The 25,409-nt window shown below is 38.4% G+C and overlaps 5 non-coding genes across 5 annotated transcripts; all 5 read left to right on the top strand.

The window, feature by feature from the left end:
- Nucleotides 1-11,588: 11,588 nt before the first annotated feature.
- Nucleotides 11,589-13,583, top strand: LOC117185527 (small subunit ribosomal RNA). The gene has a single exon (XR_004471042.1). It is a non-coding gene; the product is annotated as a small subunit ribosomal RNA (ribosomal RNA).
- Nucleotides 13,584-14,182: 599 nt separating this feature from the next.
- Nucleotides 14,183-14,361, top strand: LOC117185525 (5.8S ribosomal RNA). The gene has a single exon (XR_004471040.1). It is a non-coding gene; the product is annotated as a 5.8S ribosomal RNA (ribosomal RNA).
- Nucleotides 14,362-14,778: 417 nt separating this feature from the next.
- On the top strand, nucleotides 14,779-18,741 carry LOC117185538 (large subunit ribosomal RNA). The gene has a single exon (XR_004471053.1). It is a non-coding gene; the product is annotated as a large subunit ribosomal RNA (ribosomal RNA).
- Nucleotides 18,742-21,753: 3,012 nt separating this feature from the next.
- Nucleotides 21,754-23,748, top strand: LOC117185526 (small subunit ribosomal RNA). Its single transcript, XR_004471041.1, has one exon. It is a non-coding gene; the product is annotated as a small subunit ribosomal RNA (ribosomal RNA).
- Nucleotides 23,749-24,342: 594 nt separating this feature from the next.
- LOC117185514 (5.8S ribosomal RNA) lies at nucleotides 24,343-24,521 on the top strand. Its single transcript, XR_004471029.1, has one exon. It is a non-coding gene; the product is annotated as a 5.8S ribosomal RNA (ribosomal RNA).
- The last annotated feature ends 888 nt before the right edge of the window (nucleotides 24,522-25,409 follow it).

The raw sequence follows: 25,409 nt of genomic DNA, 5'->3' as shown, positions 1-25,409 counted from the left end.
TTCCTGCGTATGTAGCGGTGGTGCGTGATGGCGTGATATATGTAAATATATCGCACTAATCGAGGCTAAGCTGCAGATAAACATTAGACGCCGTGGTTGAAATCCCTCCCTGAGGAACCGCCACGTAAAATAAAGCTGAGAGATCAGATTCATTCTGTCCCTATCTACTCAGTTGCTTTTTGACTGCCATTCGAAGCAGACGTGTTTTTCAAGCGGTCCGCTATACCGTCGTTCGAAGAAAGTAAAAAGTGATTTTTCCAAGTGGAAAATACATCAAAATTGCTGCGAGATCACGCGCTGTTCGTGAGTGAAATCGGGAGTTAATTTGGTGAAAGAACAAGGCAGATATTTGCAAATTAATATTTGCAAAATAAACGCTAAAAACAGCCACGTGCGGAACCTTAGTTCGACAACAGGTTCGAATAGTTCGACAACAAGTCGGAATAGTTCGACAGCACGTTCGAGTTCGAAGCTTTGGTTGGAAGCTTTGGCTCGAGTTCGGAGCGTTCGGTTCGTGTCTCTGCTGAGACTTTGGTTCGAGTCTCCACTAAGTGCCGATTAGTGTTGAGTCACGCCAATAGAGGGAGCCACAACTCGCCGGGCTATGGAAATAGAGACGGAGGCCGACGCCAGCGACACTAGCGTGGCTAGTGTAGGGGCGAGCTCGTCGTCGAGCGTTCCCGCCCGCAGGCGGGGTCGGCCGAAGTCCTCAGCCGTCAAACAGGGAGCCAAAAAGATCGGGCTTGGGATTGGGCTAGCTGGAGAGCGGCCGATCCCAGCCGAGAGATCGCCGCCAACGTCGCTCCCCTTTGAGCAGGCTCCATCCACCTCTGCCGCTGCCGCTGCCGCTGCCACCACCGCTGCCAGTACTTCTGCCGCCGCTGCCACCACCGCTGCCGCCACCGCTGCCGCCACCGCTGCCACCACCGCTGCCACCACCGCTGCCACATGCCCGGCAACTGCCATTGTCGCGGCAGGTTACTCGGCCATCATCGCAGAAATGTCTGCAATAAGGATGGCGGTGAGCGAGGCTGTCCTGAAGGGGCTGATGCCGCCCGAGGCCTCAATGGAAATCCTCGTCGCGACCAACCGGTACGACGAGTTGGTCATGGCCCTGGCTGGGGAAAAGGTGCGCCTGGAGGAGAGGGCAAGGATGCCGCCTCCACCGAGACCCGCTGCTGCTGCCCACACGGGCACCAATGCCGTCACAGCCGCTGCGTATGCGACAGCCTTCCCAGGCCTGCCCGCACCGAGCGCCGTCGCTGCACCGATCCCAAAGCCTAGGGATACCTGGTCTGCTCTAATAAAGAGCAAAAACCCGGAGGAGACCAGCAAGGAGCTAGTGGAGCGTGTCAAGAAGACCGTGGTGCCGACTCTTGGAGTCCGCGTCCACGAGGTTCGCGAGCTGAAGAGCGGAGGAGCGATTATTCGCACCCCTTCAGTGAGCGAACTGAGGAAGGTAGTGGCCAGCAGCAAATTCACCGAAGCAGGATTGGAGGTGAAGAAGAGGCCGGAGACCAAGCCTCAGGTCGTGGTGTATGACGTGGACACGTCCATAACACCGGAAGAGTTCATGGAGGAGCTCTTCACAAAGAACCTGGAGGAGACCATGACAGCCGCGGAGTTCAAAAAGTCGGTTCACCTGGGCAGTAAACCCTGGTCGGTCACCGATGGCGCCACGATCAACGTGACGCTAGAGGTCGACGCAAAGGCACAGGAGGCGTTGCGCGAATGCGTATACATTAAGTGGTTTAGATGCCGCTGCCGCTCCTTGGTCAGAACATACGCCTGCCACAGATGTGCAGGCTTCGACCACAAGGTGTCGCAATGTCGCCTAAAGGAGAACGTGTGCCACCGGTGTGGACAGAACGGCCACAACGTTGCACGGTGTCCCAACCCCGTGGACTGCCGCAACTGCCGCTTCAAGGGGTACCCTGCAGCACATTCCATGCTGTCAGCGGCGTGCCCGATCTACGGAGCGGTACTGGCGAGGGTGCAAGCTAGACATTAATGTTTAGCTTCATCCAAGCTAATTGTGGCCGTGGCCGAGCGGCTGTGATGGAACTCGGAGCCATCATGCGCAGCTCTGGCCGTCAGTTCGCACTGGTCCAGGAGCCGTACGTCGATGGAGCAGGGCGGATTACCGGCCTTCCTTCTGGAATGCGAGTTTTCCAGGACCGCCGAGGAAAAGCTGCTATCATCGTCGACGAACCGGACGCCATCTGCATGCCAATGGAGACCCTTACCACGGATTTTGGAGTATGCGTCAGAGTTACGGGAAGATTCGGCTCAATCTTCCTATGCTCCGTGTACTGCCAATTCGACACCGACTTGGCGCCGTACCTCAGGTACTTAGATGCGGTGCTGCTGCTGGGCAGCCGCACTCCTGTCATCTTTGGGCTCGACGCGAACGCAGTATCCCCAGCGTGGTTTAGCAAGCTCTCCGGACACAATCGGGGGCAAGCTAACTATGCACGGGGTGAGCTGCTGTCTGAGTGGATAACCGAGATGAGAGCCGGCGTGCTCAATGAAGCCAGTCGGGTGTTTACATTCGATAACCGTAGAGGCCAAAGCGATATCGATGTGACAATCGTCAACCAAGCTGCGACTATGTGGGCCACATACGATTGGGAAGTGAAGGAATGGGACACCAGCGATCACAACATGATCCATGTTGTGGTGACGACTGACCCGAACGACACAGTTGAGCCCATTGCTCCTGTGCCGTCATGGAAGCTTTCCAATGCGCGCTGGCGATTGTTCGAGGAGGAAGTGGTAAGGGAGATTGCCGAATTACCGGAAGACATCGCCGAATCGCCGTTGGACAACCAAGTGTCTGCACTGCGCTCTGTAGTGCACAGTGTGTGCGACAGAGTGCTGCGACGCAGCACACCGAGAGCCGCGAGAAAAGTAGTTTGGTGGACTGCCGAACTACACTCCAAACGCCGAGAGGTCAGGAGACTGAGGCGAAGGCTCCAGGACGCTCGTCGGCATGAGACCGACGCAGCAGAGGAACTTGTGCTCGCGTTGAGGATCTCCTCAGCGCAGTACAAGAAGCTCATCCTGAGATCGAAGGAAGACAACTGGCGACGCTTCGTGGGAGAGAACAGAGATGATCCATGGGGGCACGTCTACAGGATTTGCCGAGGCCGCAAAAAGAGCACGGAGATTGGATGCCTTCGAACGGATGGTAGGCTGGTCGCAACATGGCGCGACTGTGCGGGTGTGCTCCTTCGCAACTTCTTTCCTGTTGCGGAGACGAATGCACACATTGCCATCCCGATCGAGGCTCCACCGGCCCTCGAAGCTTTCGAGGTTGATGCATGCGTCGCCAGGTTGAAGAGCAGACGCTCTCCTGGCATGGACGGCATCACAGGTGCCATTTGCAAGGCATTGTGGCGTGCCATCCCTCAGCACATGACAGCGATGTATTCCCGCTGCCTGGAGACAGGGTATTTCCCAACGGAATGGAAGCATCCCAGGGTGGTTCCACTCCTGAAGGGACCCGATAAGGACCGGACCGATCCTACCTCATATCGGGGTATCTGTCTGTTGCCAGTGCTGGGCAAAGTGCTTGAGGGCATCATGGTGAATCGTCTGAAGGACACCATTCCGGATGGCTGCAGATGGCAATTTGGCTTTCGCCAAGGACGTTGTGTGGAGGATGCTTGGAAACACGTCGTGAGTACTGTTTCGGCCAGCCGGTCGAAATACGTGCTCGGAGTCTTCGTGGATTTCAAGGGAGCCTTCGACAACGTTGAGTGGAATGCTGCACTACGCCGCCTCCTTGAGCTGGGATGCCGAGAAGCAAGCTTGTGGCGAAGTTTCTTCTCCGGCCGGAGTGCGAGCATCGTCAGTAGGCATGGAGTAGCCACTGTTCCGGTGACAAGAGGTTGCCCGCAGGGGTCCATAAGTGGTCCGTTTATATGGAACATCTTAATGGACGTGTTGCTCCAGCGCTTAGAGCCCCTTGGTGCGCTCAGCGCGTATGCTGACGACTTGCTCCTCCTCATCGAAGGGAATGCCCGATCAGAGCTCGAACAAAAAGGAGGTGAGTTAATGTCCATCGTAGGCGCTTGGGGAGTTGAAGTCGGCGTTGCCGTTTCAACTAGCAAGACGGCGATCATGCTGCTCAAAGGCATACTTAGACGGCCGCCAGTGGTACGGTTTGCTGGAGCAAGCCTGCCATATAAGCGCAAGTATCGGTACCTAGGCATCACGGTCGGCGAGCGGTTGAGTTTTCTCCCGCACATCACGGGCTTGCGTGATAAGCTGACCGGAGTCGTAGGGGCATTGTCGCGCGTACTGCGGGTCGACTGGGGACTCAGTCCCCGCGCAAAGCGGACAATATATGCCGGACTCATGGTGCCCTGTGCACTATTTGGTGCCTCGGTTTGGTCTGTCGTGACGACGACGCAAGTGGTTGCCAGGAGGCATCTGCTTGCGTGCCAAAGGATCGTCCTGATTGGATGCCTACCGGTATGCCGAACAGTGTCCACCATGGCACTGCAAGTACTAGCTGGAGCCCCCCCGTTTGATCTGGCTGCCAGACGCCTGGCAATCAGCTTCAAGCTAAAGCGTGACTACCCGCTGGAGGAGAGCGATTGGCTGTACGGCGAAGATTTGGCAAATCTTAGCTGGAAGCAGAAGATGGCGCGACTAGACGAAGACCTGTTGTGCGAGTGGCAACGCAGATGGGATGATGGTGACTCCCCAGGACGGGTGACGCACCGCTTCATCCCGAACGCAGGCTTCGTCTACAGCGAACGAAGGTTTGGCTTCACGCTGCGCGCTGGGTTCCTGCTGACAGGCCACGGATCGCTCAATGCATTTCTGCATGGAAGAAGCCTTAGCGACACGCCAGCATGTCTATGCGGCGCAGAACGCGAGGATTGGCAGCACTTCCTATGTGCTTGTCCCCTCTATACAGACTTGCGAGACCTCGATGGACTTGGAGTGCAGTACACGGATGGCGACTGGACCTTCTCCGATGTGACGGCTTCTCAGGAGAGAATGCGGACTCTCGACAGGTTCGCCGGACTGGCGTTCTCCAGGCGACAGCAGCTGCTGAATGCGCAAGCGGCGCACGGGCTGGGTGGATTCCCTATCCAGGCCGGTCGGGGCTAAAAGGGAGGATCGAGCTGAGTCCTTAAGATCGGTACCACGGGTTGTGCAGTTCCAAGGCTGCACATTGAGGTCGGCCCCCTAGTGGGAGTATCGTGGTGGCTGTGGTTGATACCCAAACGTTACGCGGGGAGAGCCGCTAGGCTCCTCGTGGAGTTGCGCTCTCAACCGGGTGCCGAGACCCATAGATCGGAAGACGTGTTAGATACACCTCGCCCCTCACCAAGGGGGATTGTATGCCCGACCAGGATACTTTCAATTGGTACCAGAAGAGTCGCTATGTACATAGCTATAGCTTCTTTTTAGGGGCGCTAACTGGCGCATTGTACCAGGTTCCTGCGTATGTAGCGGTGGTGCGTGATGGCGTGATATATGTAAATATATCGCACTAATCGAGGCTAAGCTGCAGATAAACATTAGACGCCGTGGTTGAAATCCCTCCCTGAGGAACCGCCACGTAAAATAAAGCTGAGAGATCAGATTCATTCTGTCCCTATCTACTATCTAGCGAAACCACAGCCAAGGGAACGGGCTTGGAATAATTAGCGGGGAAAGAAGACCCTTTTGAGCTTGACTCTAATCTGGCAGTGTAAGGAGACATAAGAGGTGTAGCATAAGTGGGAGATATTAGATTTCGGTTTGGTATCGACAATGAAATACCACTACTCTTATTGTTTCCTTACTTACTTGATTAAATGGAACGTGTATCATTTCCTAGCCATTATACGGATATATTTATTATATCTTATGGTATTGGGTTTTGATGCAAGCTTCTTGATCAAAGTATCACGAGTTTGTTATATAATCGCAAACAAATTCTTTAATGAGAAAATGCATTTATGTATTTTCAATTTGAAAATTTGGTATAACTCCAATTACTCAGGTATGATCCAATTCAAGGACATTGCCAGGTAGGGAGTTTGACTGGGGCGGTACATCTCTCAAATAATAACGGAGGTGTCCCAAGGCCAGCTCAGTGCGGACAGAAACCACACATAGAGCAAAAGGGCAAATGCTGACTTGATCTCGGTGTTCAGTACACACAGGGACAGCAAAAGCTCGGCCTATCGATCCTTTTGGTTTAAAGAGTTTTTAACAAGAGGTGTCAGAAAAGTTACCATAGGGATAACTGGCTTGTGGCGGCCAAGCGTTCATAGCGACGTCGCTTTTTGATCCTTCGATGTCGGCTCTTCCTATCATTGTGAAGCAAAATTCACCAAGCGTTGGATTGTTCACCCATGCAAGGGAACGTGAGCTGGGTTTAGACCGTCGTGAGACAGGTTAGTTTTACCCTACTAATGACAAAACGTTGTTGCGACAGCATTCCTGCGTAGTACGAGAGGAACCGCAGGTACGGACCAATGGCACAATACTTGTTCGAGCGAACAGTGGTATGACGCTACGTCCGTTGGATTATGCCTGAACGCCTCTAAGGTCGTATCCGTGCTGGACTGCAATGATAAATAAGGGGCAATTTGCATTGTATGGCTTCTAAACCATTAAAAGTTTATAATTTATTTTATAAACGACAATGGATGTGATGCCAATGTAATTTGTAACATAGTAAATTGGGAGGATCATCGATCACCTGATGCCGCGCTAGTTGCATATAAAAACATTATTTAATACAATGACAAAGCCTAGAATCAATTGTAAACGACTTTTGTAACAGGCAAGGTGTTGTAAGTGGTTGAGCAGCTGCCATACTGCGATCCACTGAAGCTTATCCTTTGCTTGATGATTCGATATATATAAATTTATTCTTTATATATGAAAATTATTTTTATATATTTATATGAATATATACCTATAAATGGTAATATATATTTATATATAGATATATATTAAAAAGAATATATTTTATATAAATATGGATAAATTATTTATCCTATATAAATTACGTTGGCTTGAATATGAATATAATGTTATATTATAAGTTTGTTATACTTAATTACATATGAAATGATACTTATAAAAATTTTATTATGTGAACACACGAAACATAGTGTATATGCATATGTGCAAATGTGAATGTATATATGAAATAATATGAATGCAAAAAGCATGGAGTGATCGTATATGGAACTTGGAAGTATTTCTAATATTGGAATTTAATGATATGTGATATGAATGCAAGAATTAAATAGTTTGGTATATAAAATGTGATAATATTATTGGGTATGTGAAATGTTTCCCATATCCTAAAAATTATAACATGAGCATGATTTGATTATGAATACAGAAAATATAAAGATATATTTTATATACATATGTACAAATATATGTATATTTGGAGTGGTCGTTTGTGGAACTTGGAAGTATTTCTAATATTGGAATTTAATGATATGTGATATGAATGCAAGAATTAAATAGTTTGGTATATAAAATGTGATAATATTATTGGGTATGTGAAATGTTTCCCATATCCTAAAAATTATAACATGAGCATGATTTGATTATGAATACAGAAAATATAAAGATATATTTTATATACATATGTACAAATATATGTATATTTGGAGTGGTCGTTTGTGGAACTTGGCAGTATTTCTAATATTGGAATTCAATGATATGTGATATAAATGCAAGAATTAAATAGTTTTGTATATAAAATGACAATATTATGGATATGGGGAAACATTCACCATATCCTTAAAATTATAACATGAGCATGATTTGATTTTGAATAGAGAAAATATAATGATATATTTTATATACATATTTACAAAAATATATGTATATTTTTGACATTGTGTTATAATGAATAAAAATAACAAATAACGCCGAGGTGTGCTATAAAATATCAATATTAGGTTTTATATGGATATGGATATGGATATGGATATGGATATGGGAATGTTTCTCATATATAATATAACATTATAACATAATCATAATGCGATTATAAATATAGAAAATATAAAAATGTATTTAATATAAATAGATATATTACGTGTATATGTGAAATTAAAGCAAAGATACCAGCTGATATGATATTTTTCATGTAAATGAATGATGAATGTAATAAAAATAATTAATTTAATTTCATATGATATGGGGAACATACTAAGTCGGCAATGTCTGTTTATTTTATATGCGTATATATATTTTTCTTAATATATATGAATAATTTTGAAGTGATAGTATAGTATTTTGTATTAAAATACGAAAAGAAACTATTTTTAAAAGGTACTCTCAAGTAAAAATACCCGATTTGCGGAAAGCGTGGCAGAAAACCTATATAGGGAGTGGTAGTCTCGTGCATGGTATATTTCATATGAAAATTTTATAATGAAAAATTATTAATTTATTTCATATGATATGGGGAATATACTTAGCCGGCAATGTCTGTGTATTTTATATGAATATATATATATTTCTTAATATATATGAATAATTTTGAAGTGATAGTATTGTATTTTTTATTAAAATACGAAAAGAAACTATTGTTAAGAGGCACTCTCAAGTAAAAATACCCGATTTGCGGAAAGCGTGGCAGAAAACCTACAGGGGTGGTCAAAAGTATTTACACAACGAGTTTTTTTTTGCATGTTCAATTTCAGGAGCTTTTCCTGTGGTTGTTGAAAGCTAAATAAAAAAAAAAACTTTTAGGCCAAAAAGATTGATCTACTAGCAATTGAATGAGAGAAGAATTGGAAAAGATAACTGTTGTACGAATAAGGAGAAGCAAATTAAGTGATGCTTATCAGTTGTCAAAATTATTTACACACATTTTTAATGCTGCAGAAGTATTTACACAAAACTTTAAGTTAATTTTTTATTATGATTTAATGATTTTTTTTTTAATTTGTTGGATGAATAATAATAATAATGATTAATATTTTGTAATTCCACCTTTGGCATCAATAACTGCTTGCAACCTGGCTGGTACTGATTCCACTAAGTGGCGAGCATATCCAAGTTCCAATTTCGACCAAATTTCCTTTACTTCCTCGATGGTAACGTCGCGTTTTCGGTTTTTATCAATTGTTCTTTGTCCTTTAATAAGCGACCAAACATTTTCTATGATATTGAGATCAGGGCTCTGCGCAGGCCAGGGAAGAACAGCCACATTGAGATCTCGTAAAAATTTTGTAGGTGCCGATCCCTTGTGGCATGGAGCATTGTCTTGCTGTAAAATCCAGTCGGAGATGGGAAATAGCCTGTCACCAGACACAAAAGCATGTTCATTCAGTATAACAAGATACCGGGTCTGATTCAGAGTGCCTTCTATTGGAACAAAGTCTCCAAATCCGTAGTAAGACATGCACCCCCAGAACATCACTGTGCCTCCACCAAATCTGTTTAATGGTTGCACTGCACTTTGTTTTTTTGCTTGTCGTAGATGCATAAATCTTTTACAGAATGAGCCTTGGAACTGGAAAGCTACTTCATGTGTCCATAAAACATTGTACCAAAACTCCTTTGGTTTTTTAACGTATTCCAATGCGAATGAGAGGCGTTTTGCTTTATTTGCCTCGGAAATTTCTATTATTTTTCGCACTGTATACGTTCGTATGTCGATCTCCTTCAATCTCCGACGTATTGTAGCATCACAGACTTTTTTGCCAATCAATTGTTGCGAATCTGCAGACAATTTAACTGGGCTTATCGACGGATTTTTATCGACTATGCCAATTAAACGTCTACATTCCCGTTCATCCATCGCTTGTTTCCTTCCACTTCTTTTTAAATTCTGTAAATTTCCATTCGTGTCCTTTTTCTTTTCCAGATTATAAACGGTTTTTCTACAAATTTTGTAAGTTTTGGCCAGTTCCGACGCTGAAACCCCGCTTTTAAATTTTGTAACGATCTCGGATCGAGTTTCAACAGACAACTCCTTTGTCTTCACCATTTTACTAAGTTAATTTTAAATTTTAAATTAAATTTACTTATTGCAACTGCAATAAACGAAAAAACGACTGCACTAAGTCAAACCAAGTCTAAGAATAAGCTCTAATTTGCATTGTGTAAATACTTCTGAAGCAATGCAAATTTGTGTAAATACTTTTGACAACAGTTCACATGCTTCTATTTTTAGCCCATTAACAGTTATTTTTCCAATTCTTCTTTCAACCAATTCCTAGTAGATCAATCTTTTTGGCCTAAAAGTTTTTTTTTTTATTTAGCTTTCAACAACCACAGGAAAAGCTCCTGAAATTGAACATGCAAAAAAAAACTCGTTGTGTAAATACTTTTGACCACCCCTGTATATAGGGAGTGGTAGTCTCGTGCATGGTATATTTCATATGAAAATTTTATAATGAAAAATTATTAATTTATTTCATATGATATGGGGAATATACTTAGCCGGCAATGTCTGTGTATTTTATATGAATATATATATATTTCTTAATATATATGAATAATTTTGAAGTGATAGTATTGTATTTTTTATTAAAATACGAAAAGAAACTATTGTTAAGAGGCACTCTCAAGTAAAAATACCCGATTTGCGGAAAGCGTGGCAGAAAACCTATATAGGGAGTGGTAGTCTCGTGCATGGTATATTTCATATGAAAATTTTATAATGAAAAATTATTAATTTATTTCATATGATATGGGGAATATACTTAGCCGACAATGTCTGTGTATTTTATATGAATATATATATATTTCTTAATATATATGAATAATTTTGAAGTGATAGTATTGTATTTTTTATTAAAATACGAAAAGAAACTATTGTTAAGAGGCACTCTAAAGCAAAAATACCCGATTTGCGGAAAGCGTGGCAGAAAACCTATACATGATGGACAGTTGATGTCCATCGGTATTGTATACAATATTTGGTACAGTATTGTATATAATATTATTATATGTTGTCATTATACTCAAAGTAGTGTTTAATAGGAGATATTTGTTTTCAAATTGATCTTAATAAAGATAATATAGTGAAACTAACCAAGATATATACTATTTAGTATATATCATTTCTGTTTCGAATTATTATCGTGAATTTTTGGAAATGGTCTTATATGATTAAATATTGTATGAGTGCCATTTCAACAATGTACCAGCATATAATCAAAGCGATTTATATGCAAATTCAAATATTGCCAAAATATATAAATTCCATTCCACATGAACTCATGTGTTTGGTTTTATTTAATGTATATCACAAAAAACGCATACGAAATTGGATAAATTTTAAATTTGTTGTCAAAATACATAGTTTAAACACAATTAATATTGGTTTAAGCCTATATACGTGTGATAATATATTAAGTGCAAATAAAAAGATATTTTTGAACGAAAAAAAAAATGTATATAATAAAATATATATATTTATATAGAGAAAAATGGCGAATGTGAATGCTATATAAAAATGGCCACAATCGTTTAACAAATTCTCATAAACTGTTGATAAAAAATATTTATTTATTTTTTTTTTTTATTCAAAAGTATTATTGAGTTGTCAAATATTTACATATGTGAGCGTATGCGCACGAAACGAAAACATTATTCTGGTTGATCCTGCCAGTAGTTATATGCTTGTCTCAAAGATTAAGCCATGCATGTCTAAGTACACACGAATTAAAAGTGAAACCGCAAAAGGCTCATTATATCAGTTATGGTTCCTTAGATCGTTAACAGTTACTTGGATAACTGTGGTAATTCTAGAGCTAATACATGCAATTAAAACACGGACCTTATGGGACGTGTGCTTTTATTAGGCTAAAACCAAGCGATCGCAAGATCGTTACATTGGTTGAACTCTAGATAACATGCAGATCGTATGGTCTTGTACCGACGACAGATCTTTCAAATGTCTGCCCTATCAACTTTTGATGGTAGTATCTAGGACTACCATGGTTGCAACGGGTAACGGGGAATCAGGGTTCGATTCCGGAGAGGGAGCCTGAGAAACGGCTACCACATCTAAGGAAGGCAGCAGGCGCGTAAATTACCCACTCCCAGCTCGGGGAGGTAGTGACGAAAAATAACAATACAGGACTCATATCCGAGGCCCTGTAATTGGAATGAGTACACTTTAAATCCTTTAACAAGGACCAATTGGAGGGCAAGTCTGGTGCCAGCAGCCGCGGTAATTCCAGCTCCAATAGCGTATATTAAAGTTGTTGCGGTTAAAACGTTCGTAGTTGAACTTGTGCTTCATACGGGTAGTACAACTTACAATTGTGGTTAGTACTATACCTTTATGTATGTAAGCGTATTACCGGTGGAGTTCTTATATATAATTAAGTACTTGTATTTTTTTATATATTCCTCCTATTTAAAAACCTGCATTAGTGCTCTTCATCGAGTGTTATTGTGGGCCGGTACAATTACTTTGAACAAATTAGAGTGCTTAAAGCAGGCTTCAAATGCCTGAATATTCTGTGCATGGGATAATGAAATAAGACCTCTGTTCTGCTTTCATTGGTTTTCAGATCAAGAGGTAATGATTAATAGAAGCAGTTTGGGGGCATTAGTATTACGACGCGAGAGGTGAAATTCTTGGACCGTCGTAAGACTAACTTAAGCGAAAGCATTTGCCAAAGATGTTTTCATTAATCAAGAACGAAAGTTAGAGGTTCGAAGGCGATCAGATACCGCCCTAGTTCTAACCATAAACGATGCCAGCTAGCAATTGGGTGTAGCTACTTTTATGGCTCTCTCAGTCGCTTCCCGGGAAACCAAAGCTTTTGGGCTCCGGGGGAAGTATGGTTGCAAAGCTGAAACTTAAAGGAATTGACGGAAGGGCACCACCAGGAGTGGAGCCTGCGGCTTAATTTGACTCAACACGGGAAAACTTACCAGGTCCGAACATAAGTGTGTAAGACAGATTGATAGCTCTTTCTCGAATCTATGGGTGGTGGTGCATGGCCGTTCTTAGTTCGTGGAGTGATTTGTCTGGTTAATTCCGATAACGAACGAGACTCAAATATATTAAATAGATATCTTCAGGATTATGGTGTTGAAGCTTATATAGCCTTCATTCATGGTGGCAGTAAAATGTTTATTGTGTTTGAATGTGTTTATATAAGTGGAGCCGTACCTGTTGGTTTGTCCCATTATAAGGACACTAGCTTCTTAAATGGACAAATTGCGTCTAGCAATAATGAGATTGAGCAATAACAGGTCTGTGATGCCCTTAGATGTCCTGGGCTGCACGCGCGCTACAATGAAAGTATCAACGTGTATTTCCTAGACCGAGAGGTCCGGGTAAACCGCTGAACCACTTTCATGCTTGGGATTGTGAACTGAAACTGTTCACATGAACTTGGAATTCCCAGTAAGTGTGAGTCATTAACTCGCATTGATTACGTCCCTGCCCTTTGTACACACCGCCCGTCGCTACTACCGATTGAATTATTTAGTGAGGTCTCCGGACGTGATCACTGTGACGCCTTGCGTGTTACGGTTGTTTCGCAAAAGTTGACCGAACTTGATTATTTAGAGGAAGTAAAAGTCGTAACAAGGTTTCCGTAGGTGAACCTGCGGAAGGATCATTATTGTATGTTTCTACCGTTAACAAAAATATATATATATTGCCAATTTACCAAACAAAATATGTTTTTATAAAATCATAATTGTAAAAAAAATATATTCAGTTGTATATATTATATGTTTATATTAATTAATTATATTGCCAATATACTCATTTAGTAGTAGCTATACATATAACATTGTGTTCTATGTGTGTAGCAATTAATATATAAATACATATTGATGATATTATTACAATAATATTGATTTATAAAATCTGTGTGCATATGTACCATAGTATGCACGCGTTGCGAATATGTATTGTCCATCATAGCTATGGGCATACATTGGTTAATGCAACAGCCTAAAAAGTACAATGTTGTACCTGATTTCAGGTTAATACTTTTATATAAATTGATAATTATCAAACAAGCCAAAATACATATTATATTATTTAACAATATGGTAATATATCGTTTATATAAAACTAAGACATTTCGCAACATTCTTTTAGGATAAAATTAAAATTTATTGAAGGAATTGATATATGCCAGTAAAATGGTGTATTTTTAATTTCTTTCAATAAAGACATATCTGACAAATAAATGAATAAACAAATTTTAATCACTCTAAGCGGTGGATCACTCGGCTCATGGGTCGATGAAGAACGCAGCAAACTGTGCGTCATCGTGTGAACTGCAGGACACATGAACATCGACATTTTGAACGCATATCGCAGTCCATGCTGTTTGGTACTTTAATTAATTTTATAGTGCTGCTTGGACTACATATGGTTGAGGGTTGTAAGACTATGCTAAATAAGTTGTTTAAAAATTTTACGAAATTTTTAAGCATATTGTATATTATTGGATATGTATATATATATATATTCATAATATTGATATTAAATGGAAACGCATTATCTCTCATTGTTGTATATATTTGTGTGAGAAGAACGAAGAAAAATATATATTTTTTTGTCCTTTTTGAATCAAATAATACTGAGGAATGTCTAGCATAAAAAAATAATTAAAGTTTTTTCATCTAGAATTGCCTCTTATTAATGTTTCGAAAGGAAATTTTGTTGTAAATATAAATATTTAATATTCTTCGTGATATTCGTTATAAAATACGAATATTATAATGATTTCATTATGAGAACGCTCTATATATATAATAATATAGTGTAATTATCATTATAAATTTTAATATACGTATATACAACCTCAACTCATATGGGACTACCCCCTGAATTTAAGCATATTAATTAGGGGAGGAAAAGAAACTAACCAGGATTTTCTTAGTAGCGGCGAGCGAAAAGAAATCAGTTCAGCACTAAGTCACTTTGTCTATATGGCAAACGTGAGATGCAGTGTATGGAGCGTCAATATTCTAGTATGAGAAATTAACGATTTAAGTCCTTCTTAAATGAGGCCATTTACCCATAGAGGGTGCCAGGCCCGTATAACGTTAATGATTACTAGATGATGTTTCCAAAGAGTCGTGTTGCTTGATAGTGCAGCACTAAGTGGGTGGTAAACTCCATCTAAAACTAAATATAACCATGAGACCGATAGTAAACAAGTACCGTGAGGGAAAGTTGAAAAGAACTCTGAATAGAGAGTTAAACAGTACGTGAAACTGCTTAGAGGTTAAGCCCGATGAACCTGAATATCCGTTATGGAAAATTCATCATTAAAGTTGTAATATTTTAACAATATTATAATAATAGTGTGCATTTTTTCCATATAAGGACATTGTAATCTATTAGCATATAACAAATTTATCATAAAATATGACTTATAGTTTATTCAAATTATTATGCTTGCATTTTAACATAGAATAAATGTCATTAATTTGATAAAGTGTTGATAAATTAAAATTAATACAGTGCGTTAATTTTTCGAAATTATATAATGGCATAATTATCATTGATTTTTGTGTTTATTATATGCATTTGTATGATTAACAATGCGAAAGATTCAGGATACCTTCGGGACCCGTCTTGAAACACGGACCAAGGAGTCTAACATATGTGCAAGTTATTGGGAGATAAACCTAATAGCGTAATTAACTTGACTAATAATGGGATTAGTTTTTTAACTATTTATAGATAATTAACACAATCCCGGGGCGTTCTATATAGTTATGTATGATAATATTTATATTATTTATGCCTCTAACTGGAACGTACCTTGAGCATATATGCTGTGACCCGAAAGATGGTGAACTATACTTGATCAGGTTGAAGTCAGGGGAAACCCTGATGGAAGACCGAAACAGTTCTGACGTGCAAATCGATTGTCAGAATTGAGTATAGGGGCGAAAGACCAATCGAACCATCTAGTAGCTGGTTCCTTCCGAAGTTTCCCTCAGGATAGCTGGTGCATTTTAATGTTATATAAAATAATCTTATCTGGTAAAGCGAATGATTAGAGGCCTTAGGGTCGAAACGATCTTAACCTATTCTCAAACTTTAAATGGGTAAGAACCTTAACTTTCTTGATATGAAGTTTAAGGTTATGATATAATGTGCCCAGTGGGCCACTTTTGGTAAGCAGAACTGGCGCTGTGGGATGAACCAAACGTAATGTTACGGTGCCCAAATTAACAACTCATGCAGAAACCATGAAAGGCGTTGGTTGCTTAAAACAGCAGGACGGTGATCATGGAAGTCGAAATCCGCTAAGGAGTGTGTAACAACTCACCTGCCGAAGCAACTAGCCCTTAAAATGGATGGCGCTTAAGTTGTATACCTATACATTACCGCTAAAGTAGATGATTTATATTACTTGTGATATAAATTTTGAAACTTTAGTGAGTAGGAAGGTACAATGGTATGCGTAGAAGTGTTTGGCGTAAGCCTTCATGGAGCTGCCATTGGCACAGATCTTGGTGGTAGTAGCAAATAATCGAATGAGACCTTGGAGGACTGAAGTGGAGAAGGGTTTCGTGTGAACAGTGGTTGATCACGAGTTAGTCGGTCCTAAGTTCAAGGCGAAAGCCGAAAATTTTCAAGTAAAAAATCAGTGAGTAATATTGTCAAATCTTTTATGATTTTTAAATACTTGAATAATTTTGAACGAAAGGGAATACGGTTCCAATTCCGTAACCTGTTGAGTATCCGTTTGTTATTAAATATGGGCCTCGTGCTCATCCTGGCAACAGGAACGACCATAAAGAAGCCGTCGAGAGATATCGGAAGAGTTTTCTTTTCTGTTTTATAGCCGTACTACCATGGAAGTCTTTCGCAGAGAGATATGGTAGATGGGCTAGAAGAGCATGACATATACTGTTGTGTCGATATTTTCTCCTCGGACCTTGAAAATTTATGGTGGGGACACGCAAACTTCTCAACAGGCCGTACCAATATCCGCAGCTGGTCTCCAAGGTGAAGAGTCTCTAGTCGATAGAATAATGTAGGTAAGGGAAGTCGGCAAATTAGATCCGTAACTTCGGGATAAGGATTGGCTCTGAAGATTGAGATAGTCGGGCTTGATTGGGAAACAATAACATGGTTTATGTGCTCGTTCTGGGTAAATAGAGTTTCTATCATTTATGGTAGTTACTTGTTCCCCGGATAGTTTAGTTACGTAGCCAATTGTGGAACTTTCTTGCTAAAATTTTTAAGAATACTAATTGGGTTAAACCAGTTAGTTCTTATTAATTATAACGATTATCAATTAACAATCAATTCAGAACTGGCACGGACTTGGGGAATCCGACTGTCTAATTAAAACAAAGCATTGTGATGGCCCTAGCGGGTGTTGACACAATGTGATTTCTGCCCAGTGCTCTGAATGTCAAAGTGAAGAAATTCAAGTAAGCGCGGGTCAACGGCGGGAGTAACTATGACTCTCTTAAGGTAGCCAAATGCCTCGTCATCTAATTAGTGACGCGCATGAATGGATTAACGAGATTCCTACTGTCCCTATCTACTATCTAGCGAAACCACAGCCAAGGGAACGGGCTTGGAATAATTAGCGGGGAAAGAAGACCCTTTTGAGCTTGACTCTAATCTGGCAGTGTAAGGAGACATAAGAGGTGTAGCATAAGTGGGAGATATTAGATTTCGGTTTGGTATCGACAATGAAATACCACTACTCTTATTGTTTCCTTACTTACTTGATTAAATGGAACGTGTATCATTTCCTAGCCATTATACGGATATATTTATTATATCTTATGGTATTGGGTTTTGATGCAAGCTTCTTGATCAAAGTATCACGAGTTTGTTATATAATCGCAAACAAATTCTTTAATGAGAAAATGCATTTATGTATTTTCAATTTGAAAATTTGGTATAACTCCAATTACTCAGGTATGATCCAATTCAAGGACATTGCCAGGTAGGGAGTTTGACTGGGGCGGTACATCTCTCAAATAATAACGGAGGTGTCCCAAGGCCAGCTCAGTGCGGACAGAAACCACACATAGAGCAAAAGGGCAAATGCTGACTTGATCTCGGTGTTCAGTACACACAGGGACAGCAAAAGCTCGGCCTATCGATCCTTTTGGTTTAAAGAGTTTTTAACAAGAGGTGTCAGAAAAGTTACCATAGGGATAACTGGCTTGTGGCGGCCAAGCGTTCATAGCGACGTCGCTTTTTGATCCTTCGATGTCGGCTCTTCCTATCATTGTGAAGCAAAATTCACCAAGCGTTGGATTGTTCACCCATGCAAGGGAACGTGAGCTGGGTTTAGACCGTCGTGAGACAGGTTAGTTTTACCCTACTAATGACAAAACGTTGTTGCGACAGCATTCCTGCGTAGTACGAGAGGAACCGCAGGTACGGACCAATGGCACAATACTTGTTCGAGCGAACAGTGGTATGACGCTACGTCCGTTGGATTATGCCTGAACGCCTCTAAGGTCGTATCCGTGCTGGACTGCAATGATAAATAAGGGGCAATTTGCATTGTATGGCTTCTAAACCATTAAAAGTTTATAATTTATTTTATAAACGACAATGGATGTGATGCCAATGTAATTTGTAACATAGTAAATTGGGAGGATCATCGATCACCTGATGCCGCGCTAGTTGCATATAAAAACATTATTTAATACAATGACAAAGCCTAGAATCAATTGTAAACGACTTTTGTAACAGGCAAGGTGTTGTAAGTGGTTGAGCAGCTGCCATACTGCGATCCACTGAAGCTTATCCTTTGCTTGATGATTCGATATATATAAATTTATTCTTTATATATGAAAATTATTTTTATATATTTATATGAATATATACCTATAAATGGTAATATATATTTATATATAGATATATATTAAAAAGAATATATTTTATATAAATATGGATAAATTATTTATCCTATATAAATTACGTTGGCTTGAATATGAATATAATGTTATATTATAAGTTTGTTATACTTAATTACATATGAAATGATACTTATAAAAATTTTATTATGTGAACACACGAAACATAGTGTATATGCATATGTGCAAATGTGAATGTATATATGAAATAATATGAATGCAAAAAGCATGGAGTGATCGTATATGGAACTTGGAAGTATTTCTAATATTGGAATTTAATGATATGTGATATGAATGCAAGAATTAAATAGTTTGGTATATAAAATGTGATAATATTATTGGGTATGTGAAATGTTTCCCATATCCTAAAAATTATAACATGAGCATGATTTGATTATGAATACAGAAAATATAAAGATATATTTTATATACATATGTACAAATATATGTATATTTGGAGTGGTCGTTTGTGGAACTTGGAAGTATTTCTAATATTGGAATTTAATGATATGTGATATGAATGCAAGAATTAAATAGTTTGGTATATAAAATGTGATAATATTATTGGGTATGTGAAATGTTTCCCATATCCTAAAAATTATAACATGAGCATGATTTGATTATGAATACAGAAAATATAAAGATATATTTTATATACATATGTACAAATATATGTATATTTGGAGTGGTCGTTTGTGGAACTTGGCAGTATTTCTAATATTGGAATTCAATGATATGTGATATAAATGCAAGAATTAAATAGTTTTGTATATAAAATGACAATATTATGGATATGGGGAAACATTCACCATATCCTTAAAATTATAACATGAGCATGATTTGATTTTGAATAGAGAAAATATAATGATATATTTTATATACATATTTACAAAAATATATGTATATTTTTGACATTGTGTTATAATGAATAAAAATAACAAATAACGCCGAGGTGTGCTATAAAATATCAATATTAGGTTTTATATGGATATGGATATGGATATGGATATGGATATGGGAATGTTTCTCATATATAATATAACATTATAACATAATCATAATGCGATTATAAATATAGAAAATATAAAAATGTATTTAATATAAATAGATATATTACGTGTATATGTGAAATTAAAGCAAAGATACCAGCTGATATGATATTTTTCATGTAAATGAATGATGAATGTAATAAAAATAATTAATTTAATTTCATATGATATGGGGAACATACTAAGTCGGCAATGTCTGTTTATTTTATATGCGTATATATATTTTTCTTAATATATATGAATAATTTTGAAGTGATAGTATAGTATTTTGTATTAAAATACGAAAAGAAACTATTTTTAAAAGGTACTCTCAAGTAAAAATACCCGATTTGCGGAAAGCGTGGCAGAAAACCTATATAGGGAGTGGTAGTCTCGTGCATGGTATATTTCATATGAAAATTTTATAATGAAAAATTATTAATTTATTTCATATGATATGGGGAATATACTTAGCCGGCAATGTCTGTGTATTTTATATGAATATATATATATTTCTTAATATATATGAATAATTTTGAAGTGATAGTATTGTATTTTTTATTAAAATACGAAAAGAAACTATTGTTAAGAGGCACTCTCAAGTAAAAATACCCGATTTGCGGAAAGCGTGGCAGAAAACCTATATAGGGAGTGGTAGTCTCGTGCATGGTATATTTCATATGAAAATTTTATAATGAAAAATTATTAATTTATTTCATATGATATGGGGAATATACTTAGCCGGCAATGTCTGTGTATTTTATATGAATATATATATATTTCTTAATATATATGAATAATTTTGAAGTGATAGTATTGTATTTTTTATTAAAATACGAAAAGAAACTATTGTTAAGAGGCACTCTCAAGTAAAAATACCCGATTTGCGGAAAGCGTGGCAGAAAACCTATATAGGGAGTGGTAGTCTCGTGCATGGTATATTTCATATGAAAATTTTATAATGAAAAATTATTAATTTATTTCATATGATATGGGGAATATACTTAGCCGACAATGTCTGTGTATTTTATATGAATATATATATATTTCTTAATATATATGAATAATTTTGAAGTGATAGTATTGTATTTTTTATTAAAATACGAAAAGAAACTATTGTTAAGAGGCACTCTAAAGCAAAAATACCCGATTTGCGGAAAGCGTGGCAGAAAACCTATACATGATGGACAGTTGATGTCCATCGGTATTGTATACAATATTTGGTACAGTATTGTATATAATATTATTATATGTTGTCATTATACTCAAAGTAGTGTTTAATAGGAGATATTTGTTTTCAAATTGATCTTAATAAAGATAATATAGTGAAACTAACCAAGATATATACTATTTAGTATATATCATTTCTGTTTCGAATTATTATCGTGAATTTTTGGAAATGGTCTTATATGATTAAATATTGTATGAGTGCCATTTCAACAATGTACCAGCATATAATCAAAGCGATTTATATGCAAATTCAAATATTGCCAAAATATATAAATTCCATTCCACATGAACTCATGTGTTTGGTTTTATTTAATGTATATCACAAAAAACGCATACGAAATTGGATAAATTTTAAATTTGTTGTCAAAATACATAGTTTAAACACAATTAATATTGGTTTAAGCCTATATACGTGTGATAATATATTAAGTGCAAATAAAAAGATATTTTTGAACGAAAAAAAAATGTATATAATAAAATATATATATTTATATAGAGAAAAATGGCGAATGTGAATGCTATATAAAAATGGCCACAATCGTTTAACAAATTCTCATAAACTGTTGATAAAAAATATTTATTTATTTTTTTTTTTTATTCAAAAGTATTATTGAGTTGTCAAATATTTACATATGTGAGCGTATGCGCACGAAACGAAAACATTATTCTGGTTGATCCTGCCAGTAGTTATATGCTTGTCTCAAAGATTAAGCCATGCATGTCTAAGTACACACGAATTAAAAGTGAAACCGCAAAAGGCTCATTATATCAGTTATGGTTCCTTAGATCGTTAACAGTTACTTGGATAACTGTGGTAATTCTAGAGCTAATACATGCAATTAAAACACGGACCTTATGGGACGTGTGCTTTTATTAGGCTAAAACCAAGCGATCGCAAGATCGTTACATTGGTTGAACTCTAGATAACATGCAGATCGTATGGTCTTGTACCGACGACAGATCTTTCAAATGTCTGCCCTATCAACTTTTGATGGTAGTATCTAGGACTACCATGGTTGCAACGGGTAACGGGGAATCAGGGTTCGATTCCGGAGAGGGAGCCTGAGAAACGGCTACCACATCTAAGGAAGGCAGCAGGCGCGTAAATTACCCACTCCCAGCTCGGGGAGGTAGTGACGAAAAATAACAATACAGGACTCATATCCGAGGCCCTGTAATTGGAATGAGTACACTTTAAATCCTTTAACAAGGACCAATTGGAGGGCAAGTCTGGTGCCAGCAGCCGCGGTAATTCCAGCTCCAATAGCGTATATTAAAGTTGTTGCGGTTAAAACGTTCGTAGTTGAACTTGTGCTTCATACGGGTAGTACAACTTACAATTGTGGTTAGTACTATACCTTTATGTATGTAAGCGTATTACCGGTGGAGTTCTTATATATAATTAAGTACTTGTATTTTTTTATATATTCCTCCTATTTAAAAACCTGCATTAGTGCTCTTCATCGAGTGTTATTGTGGGCCGGTACAATTACTTTGAACAAATTAGAGTGCTTAAAGCAGGCTTCAAATGCCTGAATATTCTGTGCATGGGATAATGAAATAAGACCTCTGTTCTGCTTTCATTGGTTTTCAGATCAAGAGGTAATGATTAATAGAAGCAGTTTGGGGGCATTAGTATTACGACGCGAGAGGTGAAATTCTTGGACCGTCGTAAGACTAACTTAAGCGAAAGCATTTGCCAAAGATGTTTTCATTAATCAAGAACGAAAGTTAGAGGTTCGAAGGCGATCAGATACCGCCCTAGTTCTAACCATAAACGATGCCAGCTAGCAATTGGGTGTAGCTACTTTTATGGCTCTCTCAGTCGCTTCCCGGGAAACCAAAGCTTTTGGGCTCCGGGGGAAGTATGGTTGCAAAGCTGAAACTTAAAGGAATTGACGGAAGGGCACCACCAGGAGTGGAGCCTGCGGCTTAATTTGACTCAACACGGGAAAACTTACCAGGTCCGAACATAAGTGTGTAAGACAGATTGATAGCTCTTTCTCGAATCTATGGGTGGTGGTGCATGGCCGTTCTTAGTTCGTGGAGTGATTTGTCTGGTTAATTCCGATAACGAACGAGACTCAAATATATTAAATAGATATCTTCAGGATTATGGTGTTGAAGCTTATATAGCCTTCATTCATGGTGGCAGTAAAATGTTTATTGTGTTTGAATGTGTTTATATAAGTGGAGCCGTACCTGTTGGTTTGTCCCATTATAAGGACACTAGCTTCTTAAATGGACAAATTGCGTCTAGCAATAATGAGATTGAGCAATAACAGGTCTGTGATGCCCTTAGATGTCCTGGGCTGCACGCGCGCTACAATGAAAGTATCAACGTGTATTTCCTAGACCGAGAGGTCCGGGTAAACCGCTGAACCACTTTCATGCTTGGGATTGTGAACTGAAACTGTTCACATGAACTTGGAATTCCCAGTAAGTGTGAGTCATTAACTCGCATTGATTACGTCCCTGCCCTTTGTACACACCGCCCGTCGCTACTACCGATTGAATTATTTAGTGAGGTCTCCGGACGTGATCACTGTGACGCCTTGCGTGTTACGGTTGTTTCGCAAAAGTTGACCGAACTTGATTATTTAGAGGAAGTAAAAGTCGTAACAAGGTTTCCGTAGGTGAACCTGCGGAAGGATCATTATTGTATGTTTCTACCGTTAACAAAAATATATATATATTGCCAATTTACCAAACAAAATATGTTTTTATAAAATCATAATTGTAAAATAAAATATATTCAGTTGTATATATTATATGTTTATATTAATTAATATATTGCCAATATACTCATTTAGTAGTAGCTATACATATAACATTGTGTTCTATGTGTGTAGCAATTAATATATAAATACATATTGATGATATTATTACAATAATATTGATTTATAAAATCTGTGTGTATATGGACCATAATATACACGCGTTGCGATATGTATTGTTCATCTCAGTTATGCGCATACATTGGATAATGCAACAACCTAAAATGTACAATGTTGTACCTGATTTCAGGTTAATATTTTATATAAATTGATAATTATCAAACAAGCCAAATACATATTATATTATTTAACAATATGGTAATATATCGTTTATATGAAACTAAGACATTTCGCAGCATTCGTTTTAGGTATAAAAATCAATTTATTGAAGGAATTGATATATGCCAGTAAAATGGTGTATTTTTAATTTCTTTCAATAAAAACATATATGACAAAATTACCAAACCAATATATAAAACTCTAAGCGGTGGATCACTCGGCTCATGGGTCGATGAAGAACGCAGCAAACTGTGCGTCATCGTGTGAACTGCAGGACACATGAACATCGACATTTTGAACGCATATCGCAGTCCATGCTGTTATGTACTTTAATTAATTTTATAGTGCTGCTTGGACTACATATGGTTGAGGGTTGTAAGACTATGCTAATTAAGTTGTTTATATAAATTTTATAATGAAATTTTATAAGCATATGGTATATTATTGGATATGTATATATATATATATTCATAATATTGATATTAAATGGAAACGCATTATCTCTCATTGTTGTATATATTTGTGTGAGAAGAACGAAGAAAAATATATATTTTTTGTCCTTTTTCAATCAAATAATACTGAGAAATGTCTAGCATAAAAAAATAATTAAAGTTTTTTCATCTAGAATTGCCTCTTATTAATGTTTCGAAAGGAAATTTTGTTGTAAATATAAATATTTAATATTCTTCGTGATATTCGTTATAAAATACGAATATTATAATGATTTCATTATGAGAACGCTCTATATATATAATAATATAGTGTAATTATCATTATAAATTTTAATATACGTATATACAACCTCAACTCATATGGGACTACCCCCTGAATTTAAGCATATTAATTAGGGGAGGAAAAGAAACTAACCAGGATTTTCTTAGTAGCGGCGAGCGAAAAGAAATCAGTTCAGCACTAAGTCACTTTGTCTATATGGCAAATGTGAGATGCAGTGTATGGAGCGTCAATATTCTAGTATGAGAAATTAACGATTTAAGTCCTTCTTAAATGAGGCCATTTACCCATAGAGGGTGCCAGGCCCGTATAACGTTAATGATTACTAGATGATGTTTCCAAAGAGTCGTGTTGCTTGATAGTGCAGCACTAAGTGGGTGGTAAACTCCATCTAAAACTAAATATAACCATGAGACCGATAGTAAACAAGTACCGTGAGGGAAAGTTGAAAAGAACTCTGAATAGAGAGTTAAACAGTACGTGAAACTGCTTAGAGGTTAAGCCCGATGAACCTGAATATCCGTTATGGAAA

Source organism: Drosophila pseudoobscura, unplaced genomic scaffold, assembly GCF_009870125.1.
Source record: "Drosophila pseudoobscura strain MV-25-SWS-2005 unplaced genomic scaffold, UCI_Dpse_MV25 Unplacedtig00000848, whole genome shotgun sequence".
Lineage (NCBI taxonomy): Eukaryota > Metazoa > Arthropoda > Insecta > Diptera > Drosophilidae > Drosophila > Drosophila pseudoobscura.
The sequence above is the reverse complement of the archived record's forward strand: the minus strand, read 5'-3'. Positions and strand labels throughout refer to the sequence as shown.